Source organism: Gorilla gorilla, chromosome 7 (genome assembly GCF_029281585.2).
Source record: "Gorilla gorilla gorilla isolate KB3781 chromosome 7, NHGRI_mGorGor1-v2.1_pri, whole genome shotgun sequence".
NCBI classification, from domain to species: domain Eukaryota; kingdom Metazoa; phylum Chordata; class Mammalia; order Primates; family Hominidae; genus Gorilla; species Gorilla gorilla.
The window spans coordinates 64247774-64257966 of record NC_073231.2 but is presented as its reverse complement, the minus strand read 5'-3'; the positions used below and the strand labels follow the sequence as shown (position 1 = coordinate 64257966).

Below are 10193 nucleotides of genomic sequence, written 5' to 3'. Positions count from 1 at the left end.
TTTTTCTACACTGCCCTCAGTTATCAGTCTCCATTCTGACTACTTCTCAGTGATCAAGAGAAGAGAGGAAAGAGCTGGGAGAATAAGGCTGTGGGGAGGATGAGGCAGAGGGGATATGGGAGGATGAAGAAGCATTATGGTGCGAGTGCATTGGGATCACTGAGTGTAGCCTGGTCCTCTCTCCTTCCCACTGCAGGACCTGATGATAGATCCCTGATAATTGTGGTCTTTCTGGATGGGCCAGGTGGGCAATTTTATTCTTTGTAATCTTCAAAGGTACAAATGAATCAGTTTTATGACTTCTGCTTTACATCAAAATAAATTTCAGATGTCTGAAACATTGAACAGCTTTGAACATAACTTGTTTTCTTTTCCTGCATTCAGGAGCCATAAAATCTAGCCAGGATAAGTCCTCAGACCCAGTTCTTTACAGCAGATATTGTGAAATAGTGACCAGTGCTTGGAACTCGGCCCACACATGGCTCATATAGTATGTTTTAAAGTTTTGAATTGGCTTCCATCATTTAAGAATAAGAGATCTTCCATAAAAATTGAGATTTTCGGCCTGGCGCAGTGGCTCATGACTGTAATCCCAGCGCTTTGGGAGGCCGAGGTGGACAGATCACCTGAGGTCAGGAGTTCAAGACCAGCCTGGCCAACATGGCGAAACCCCATCTCTACTAAAAATACAAAAAATTAGCTGGGCATGGCGACGCACGCCTGTAATCCCAGCTACTTGGGAGGCTGGGGCAGGAGAATTGCTTGAACCTGGGAGGTGGAGGTTGCAGTGAGCCAAGATGGTGCCACTGCACTCCAGCCTGGCTGACAGGGTGAGACTTGATCTCAAAAAATAAAATAAAATAAAATAAAATAAAATAAAATAAAATATTTAAAAAAAATTGAGATTTCCAGCTTATTTTGGGAATAAGAACTGGCTTCTGCCCAGGCGTTTGGATGCACAGATGGAGGCCGGATTGCAGGGGCCCTGGGAGGGGCGTGGCTCCAGCAGCTCTTGCCCTCTGGTCCACGTGGCTTGCTGGACACATGCTAATCTACTTGGAGCCTTGCATTCTATTGCTGGCTCTAAAAGCTTTATGAAGTGACTGATCTAGAAGGACCACAAAATCTAGAGAAAGGACTTAATCTCTTTGGACTTAATCTCTTTGGTCTCAGTTTACTCATTTATAAAATGAGCAAGGACCCTTGCAGTTCTAAAAATCTGCGTTTAGCTATGAACACTGCATTTAGCATGGGGCTGACATGTCAATGTCTAGCTTCACTATTAACCCTCATTTCCCTTCTGCTTCCCTGTCTTCATCTGCGTGGACCAGACTACCACTCAGCCCTGAGAGGTCCAGAGCCAGCAAGGATAGGAGAAGCCACTGTTGAACCCCAATGGTAGTCTCCACTTCACACTCACTTCATAGTATTTTGGTTGTAGTATTTGATACTAAACTTATTTTTTTCTGCCTGGGAAAGAGTGGGTTCTCAGTAAATATCTATGGAGTCAGTAGATTAATTGGTAGCCAGGTTGGCTTTCCTACTTGCTGGGGCAAATCAGGGAGTGAGGGGCTACTGTTGTCAAGGTTAGATTTTCTCCCATACACCAAAAACCCCCAAAATTATAGCACAGCAGATACTTAACAAAGTATAATGAACAAGCACGGAGGAGATTGTTTCTCAGTAAGCTGAACTGCCAAACGAGTGAGAAAATGTAGTTTAAGACTGGGGTTCTCTGAAAAAAATACCTCTGCCCTCTCTAAAAGTTAAACTATAGTTTTGGTAGTTTGTGTGGTGCAAATGAAACATTTTATATATGTAAGAAGCAATGGAGCCAGCAAGGATAGGAGAAGCCTCTGTGCAGAGACAGCTGTGGTGGAAGAGTGACTCGAATTTTTAAGTATTATAAAGACAGCTGTGGTAGAAGAGTGACGTGAATGTTTAAGTATTATAAAGACTGCTGTGGTAGAAGAATGACATGAATTTTTAATTATTATAGCTTGTTCCTCTGTGAACTAAATGATGGATTCTAAGTGCATGGAAATGAGATACAAACCTGACCCTTAAACAATAGCCAATGGAATAGTGATAAATTTAAATGCCTCTTTTGTCCACTCATATTCATTTTCTTATGCAAATAATACTCGTAGAAAACAGAATAATAAAACAAACACATACCCACTACCTAGATGCATGTCCATAATAAATATTGGCATATTTTCCATGTTCAAGGGAACAAATTGTTCAGACTGTAAAGCCTATTTTGCTCTCTTCCTCCGTGTTACTTCCCTATCTCTGCCTTCAGAGTGAGCCAGCTTTTAGAACAGTGTAGGTCTTCTCATTCATATTTTTACATTTTGTTCCTTCCATTTGAGTTCATAAAATATACAAGATTGTGTTATGTGTTTTTAAAATCACATTTAATGATATCAGATTGTAAGTGTTCTAGGACATTATTATGTTTTTGAGATTTATCCATGTTAATAAAATTATTTCTATTTTAATCATTTAAATTGCTTTCTGGAATGATTAAGCCACAATTTGTGATTTATTACCTTACTATGAACATTTAGGTGATTTCTTTTAGAAACAATGCCATAGTAAATATCCCTGAAGAATTGCTCAGGAAATACACCTACCTTGGGTGACCAGGGTGTTGATATATGGGCACTTTCTGTCACCCAGGCTGGAAGTGCAGTGGTGTGATCATGGCTAACTGCAGTCTCAAATGCCTGGCCTCAAGTGATCCTCCTGCCCCAGCCTCCGGAGTAGTTGGGACTACAGGTGTGAGCCATCATGCCTAACCACTTTTTAATTGTATTTGTTATTGACAAATTGCTCTGTGAAGGAGTTGTACCAACTTACGCTCTCAGCAGAAGTATTGAAATTTCCATTTTTCATATCTTCTCCAAAACTTGCCAGATATTAAAATTGTCACCCATATGATGGGTATGAAATGACACCTCATTGTTATTTTGCTTTGTACTAACCTTATAGCAAGTGAGATGAACATATTTCTATGTATTTATTGATCATTTGGGATTCTATTTCTCTGAAGTATGCATATTCTCTGGCCATTTTCTATCCTAATCTTTTTTTTTTGACACAGACTAATTAAGTTTTATTGTCTGAAAATACTCATAAAATACCTCATCTCCAAAATAATTCAAATACATAATTAAGTGAATATTTTTAAAATGACAGTTTTCAAAAAGTAAAATTAAACACATTTTAGTAAATATATATGTTTTATTTGTCAAGAGTAAATGTCAGTTTTATTTAGAATATTCAAGTACAAAAAATGAAAATTTATATATCTATGACTGTTAAGAAACGTTAGAAATCATTAAAATGTTCTGAGAATACTAGTAAGGCACTGAATGCAAATACCACCTGAAATATGAATTATGTGCATTTTTATATCTTTAATATTCAGATGTTCATAGTTATTTTCTTAAAAAGTATTTTTAATAAAATGGTTCAACCTTATTATTTTTCCCCTGGAAGACAGAGTTTAAACAAGTATGTAATGAAAAATTTTCCTAATGAAAGCTGTGATACACTCATGCTCAAAGGTACTTTATCCTTAGGAAAAAAGAGTTTCTATATCTGGATGTTTTAACTTTTAAAGATATTTTGTTTCACCACAGTAATACATGAGCCATAATAAGGCATAATAAAGCATGAAGTCATCATATTAAATAATCTGACACAAAAGCTTAAGAGCGTATCACCAATTGGGTAACTATCAAAAATTTTTAAGTTCTATAAAACTATTAAGAGGTTAGAGTTTTAGCTCTATAATACATCCCAAAACATATTCCCTCAAATTTTTGTTATATATAAAAAAGGTTCATCTTGGAATATAAATGTAATCAGTTAGCCACGATATTAATGGGTTCTGTATTTTCAGTGGCACTGACACTTTGCTCTTTGGTATAATGTACTGCAGTGACAATAGCTTGGTAGCAAGAGAAAAGATTTGGATTCATCACAAAACAGCAACTTAAAAATTTCTAACAATAGTGAATATATATGAATATATAGGTACAAGCTGAGTATCCCTTATCCAAAATGCTAGGGACCAGAAGTGTTTTGGATTTCAGGTTCTGGAATATCTGTGTATACACAATGGGACCCAACTGTAATTACATAATTCATGTTTCACATCCATCTTATACATATAGCCTGAAAGTAATTTATACAACATTTTTATTAATTTTGTGCGAGAAACAAAATCTGTTTAAACTGAACCATCAGAAAGCAAAGGTGTCGGGTGGGGAATTTTCCACTTGTGGGGTCAAGTCATTGTTCAAAAAGATTCAGATTTTGAAGCTTCTGGATTTCAGATTTTTGAATTAGAGATGCTCAACTTGCAGTATCATTCACTCTGGCTTACATATTGACCTCATACTTCAAAGTACTTTTCCATCAATATCAGTAACTGTGGCCGTTCACCAAATATAGAAGTGATAAAACAAATAAAAACAGCAAAATCAAAGCACACTTCTAGTTTTTTTTTTTTAAAATTAATTTTGCTTGTGATGATGACCTTCTGTGCTCTGGAACTTCTGTTTTACAAAAAACTGGAGTTCTTACTGTCCTTGTCCTTACTCAGGTTGCTGCCTGTTGCCAGAAAGGACTGGCTGTGAAATATCTCGGAGGTAGCTTTCTTTTTAGAGAAAGCAATTATTTCTTCTTCCAAAAGTCTTCTCTGTTCTTCAAGCTTCATTCTCTCTTCTTGGTGAAGTCTCTTAAGGTGCTCAAATTTGGCCTGTAGCTCTCTCTCAGCTTCTTTCAATATGGCTTCTTTTCTCCTTCACTGGCTGCACAAACATCTGTTTCATTTCTTCTTCCTTCCTCTGACGTTCACCATGGAACTCATGTCTTTTGGCTTCATAGGTCTCTTGAAGACTGACCGGCTTGTTTTCTGGGCCCACATCTGTAAAGCCCATTTCCTCCAATTTGCAGCGCCTGTAAAGCTCATAGTGCCTAGTATGGGTCTGCTATCGCAGGTCCTCCATATTTGTACAAATGAACATTTCCCTCAGCTTTACAAAGTCACAGTGGTTTTCATTTTCCACTTGTACAACACCCAAAGGGTACTGGCGAGCTTTAACCATCTTGTTTCCGACTTTTACCTCATCCATACTTCCCACAACAGCAAATGGCAACTGTCCATTCATTGCAGTGTTGACCTTAGCAATAGTGTCATCATCCGTTGGGAACTGGTATATCTGGACGCCATTGCTGACCAATTCACTCATGAACTTGATCTTAAACTTATGTAATTCAGTTTTAGAAACGTATCTGCTTTGGCAATCACTGGTATAATGTTTACCTTGCTGTCAAGGTTCTTCATGGTTAAGAGATCAAGTGTCTTCAGAGAGTGGCCTGTCGGTGAAATGAAGTAGAGGCACACACGGATGCGAGAATCATGGTAGGTAAAGAGAGAACGTTTAATCTTCAGTTATTCTTGGAGATAGGCCTCAAACTGAGAATCTATGTAGTCAACTATCGGTTGGTAGCTCTCTTCTTTATTTATTTGGTCACCAAATCCCACTGTATTCACAATGGTCAATTTCAATCGAACATTACTTTCCTAGAGTTCATATGTCTGAGCTTTAAGTTTAACATTTGGGCAAAAATGTGAGGATTCATAGTCTTCAAAATTAGTATTAAACAATGTGTCAGTCAGTGTTGATTTTCTAATTCCAGTTTCCCCCACACAGAATATTAAAGCAGAAACCTTGCTGAATGGATCTGTTCACCAGCTGATCAGGCAAATTCTCAAAACCAACATGGCCAGACACAGTCAAGGAACGAATGTTTTCTCTTTTTCTCTGTTCATCATCAGATCCTTGTGAAGACATACAAGTTGTTTTCGTTGCCATGTGAGACTGAAAGAGCAGGTGCCGCGCCACCTCAGAGCCATGGTCGCGGGCGGGGGCACGGTGAAGCGGCTGTATCAGCCCGGCCGGGAGCCGCTGGTCCCGGCTACGGCGGCGGGAGGGCGGGAGGGCTGCAGTCCCTAATCCTTTTTAAATTCAGTATGTTGCAAATAACTGCTCTTAGTCTAAGATTTTTATTAAATTAATTTTCAAATCATGAAATAAGTAAAATTTATTAATCCTTTTCTTATGTTTTTTAATTTTTGTGTCTGAAGAAATCCTGCCCACACCTTATATTGGTTAGGATGGCTACTATCAAAAAAACCTTAAAATAATGAGTGTTAGCAAGGATGTGGTGAAATTGGAATCCTGGTGCACTATTGATGAAAATGTAGAATGGTGCAGCTGCTGTGGAAAATAGTACAGAGCCTCCTCAAAAATTAAACATAGGATTACCATATAATCCAGCAACTCACTTCCAAGTGTATATCCGAAAGAATTGAAAACAAGATTGCAAGGATAAATTTGCACATTCATGTTCATAACAGACATATCACGATAGTCAAGAGGTAGAAACAACGCAGATGTCCTTCAGTGAATGAGTAGATAAACAAAATGTGGCAGATATATAAAATGAAATAATTTTCAACCTTAAAAAGGAGGGAAAGCCTTTCACATGTTACAAGATGGATGAACTTTGAGAACATTACACTAAGTGAAATCAGACAATGACGAAAAGACAAATTCTGTATGATTCCACTTACATGAAGCATGTAAAGTAGTCAGATTTAGACAGAAATAGAATGGTGGTTGTCAGCAACTGGGGGGAGACAGAAATGGGGAGTTGTTATTTAATGGGTATAAGATTTCAGTTTTGAAGATAAAAAATTCTGGAGAGCTGTTGCACAACAATCTCAATATACTATATACAATTGGACTCTACACTTAAAAATGGTTAAGATGGGCTGGGTGCTGAGGCTCATGCCTATAATCCCAATGCTTTGGGAGGCTGAAATGGGAGGATGACTTGAGGCCAGGAGTTTGAGACCAGCTTGGGCTAAATAGGGAGACCTGGTCTCTACAAAAATAAAAATAAAAATAATTAGCTTGGCATAGTGGCCCATGCCTTTAGTCCCAGTTACTCAGAAGGCTGAGGTAAGAGGATTGCTTGAGCACAGGTGATAAGGTTTGGCTCTGTGTCCCCACCCAAATCTCATGTCAAATTGTAATTCCCAGTGTTGGTAGGTGATTGAATCATGGGAGGGGACTTCCCCTTGCTGTTCTTGTGATAGAGTTCTCACTAGATCTGGTTGTTTGAAAGTATGTAGCACCTCCCACTGCTCTCTCTCCTGCTGGCCATGTGAAGACTGTGTGTGCTTCCCCTTTGCCTCCCACCACGATTGTAAGCTTCCTGAGGCCTCCCCAGAAGCAGAAGCCTGTACAGCCTGCAGAACTGTGAAGTGATTAAACTTCTTTTCTTTATAAATTACCCAGTCTCAGGTATGTCTTTATAGCAGTGAGAACAGACTAATACCAGGAATTTGAGGTGGCAGTGAGCTATGATCACACCACCGCACTCCAGCCTGGGCAACAGAGACCCCGTCTCTAAGCAAAGTAAATGAATAAATAAAAACAAACAAAAAATAAAATAAATTGGTTAGGATGATGAATTTTATATATATTTTTGCCACAACTACAAATTTTAAAAAAGAAATCGTGTTCAAATTGGAGATCATAAAGATGTTTATCTCTATTTTCTTACGGTAGTTTTAATTTTTTGACTTGTGTACTTAGGGCTTTAATCTACCTAGAGTTCACTTTTGAATATGGTGTGTTTGTTACAGTCCTATTTATTGCATAGTCCATCCTCCTTCAGTTACTTGTGGATCTGGTTTTGGTCTCTTTACTTCCTCATTAGTCTGTTATGTAGCTCTGTGCTGCAGTCATACCTCCTTAATTACTATAGCCTTATAACAAAGTCTTGATTTTTGATAGGGCAAGTCCGTCCTCATTGTTCTTCTCTTTCAAAAAATTATCTTGACTATGTCTTCTATGAGAGTTTTAATAAGGGCTTATCAAGTTTAACATAAAAATCTTATTTGGATTTTGATTGTTATTCCATTTAACTGGGGTGCAGTGCAAAATTTATGGTATTGAGTTTGTTATTCAAGGGCATAATATATCTCTCAATTTATTTAAAATTTCTTTAATGTCTTTCCATAAAGTTTTGTAAATTTTAAAATATAGACCTTGGACCTCTTTTTATATTGATTTCTATCTTTAATTGTTTTGTTGCTATTGTGAATAAAAGCCTTCTTTATTATAGTAGTTTTACTGGTTGGTTCAAATTTTTAAGAAAGCTATTGATTTTGGTATGCTGATTTTGTATAGAACAATCTTTTTGGACTCTTCTATTAGTGGTCATATTTGATGTATAAATTCTATTAAAACTTCCATATATTACATGAGAACAATGAGAATTTGTTTTTCTTTTCTAATCCTTATAACTTTATTTTCTTGTCTTGTACAGTGTCAGTATATCCAATACATAGAAGTGGTGCATGTAAGTAGTGATAATAGCCCGATAAGTCTTATTCTTGACTTTTAAGGGAGACTTTTAACACTCCATGGCTTATTATTATGTTTGCTGTACATTTTGGTGCTCTTTTTCAGGTTAAAGGAGTTCCCTTCCATTTCCGCATTAACCCACTTATGCCCAGTGTTCCATTATTGGAACCCTAAGCATGTGGGAGTTATTTATATCCTACTACTCAAGGTCATCACCAAGGTCTGATTTTTTCACTTGTGCAAAAATTCAAAAAATTGCAACCTCCAGCATAAATGGGTTAATATTATTTTTCTAGTCATGACAGGAGTTTAACATATTCATAGGCCTTTTCTGAATTCCAAGTTTGATTGTATTGTTTTTATTTTTTAGTCTATTAATGAGGGGAATTTTATTACTAGGTCTTTTTGATAGAAAGACCTTTCAATTTCACACACATATACACATACGTACACACATGTATCACACACAGTGCTAGGTTCAGTTTATTAATATTTTTCATGATTTTCATATCTATGTTTATAAATAATATTAGTCCATTTTTCACTTCTATTTTTAATAAATAAATTGGTAGATTTCTTTGAAACAATTTTTACAAGGTAGTGATTATTTGTTCTTTGTACATTTGGTAAAATTTTCATGTAAAACCTACTGGGCTTGGAATTTTGGGGGATACATTTGGCTACTGTTTAATTTTATTTAATAATTTAAAGGGTAACACAGAGTCAGCAATTCACTTTTGTTTGTGAAAGGAAGAGCTTTTAGCCTTTTATCAGTGACAAAGGAAAAAACCAGGATGTATAAGAGAAAAAAAGAAGAAAAAGAAAGGAAAGGAGCGAAAGAAAAGAAGAGGAAGAAAGAAGAGAAAAAACTAGGCAGTTTGGGAACAGTGAGTCTTGTTTTTTATTTTTGGGATAAACACACTGAGTAACTTGTAGCTAACACCACAAAACAAGGCCAAAACTTTGGGAGTTTAGTTGTTGAATATACTTGACAGGCTATCTCTGAATAAAGTCTGCTTAATATCCTTCTGTTGGCACCTTTGCTTTAGTTAGACAGGATCTGCACTGTTTTACTCAAAAAAATTTTTCTTAGTTTCTCCTTTTTCAGTCAAAAGAATTTCCCAAAGGAGCAAATTTGACTTTAAGAATGTTTAGTCTCTGTGACGCAGAATCATCAGTTAGAAGTTTACTGGACATTAGACATGAGAAGAAGGAAAACCCATAGAAGAAAAATCATAAAAGTTATGAAAAATATTTTGAAGATATTTTGTATTCATTGTTTTTTTCTGAGACAGGGTCTGCTCTGTCACCCAGGCTGAGGGGGCAGTGGCGCCATCACAGCTCATTGCAGCCTTGACCTCCTGGGTTCCAACAATCCTCCTACCTCTGCCTCCCGAGTAGTTGGGACTATAGGAGCATGGCACCACACCGAGCTAATTTTTATATTTTTTGTAGAGATGTGGTCTTGCTATGTTACCCAGGCTGGTCTCAAACTCCTGGGCTCAAGCAACCCTCCCACGTTGGCCACCCAGAGTATTGGAATTACAGGCAAGAGCCACTGCACCTGGCCTATATTCATTTTAAAAACTATTTTCTGCCTAATAAGCAGAGTAAGTCTCAATAATTAGTCTGATCAACTTCAGGTAACAAAGTGACCTTTTCACTTCTAATTGATTGATTATTTTTGTTTACCTATCTATTAAAAATTAATTATTACACACATTTCATAGTGGC

General features: G+C 37.0%; 1 pseudogene; it reads right to left on the bottom strand.

The window, feature by feature from the left end:
• Positions 1 to 3240: 3240 nt before the first annotated feature.
• LOC101126318 (septin-10-like) lies at positions 3241 to 5934 on the bottom strand (annotated as a pseudogene).
• Between the last annotated feature and the right edge of the window lie 4259 nt (positions 5935 to 10193).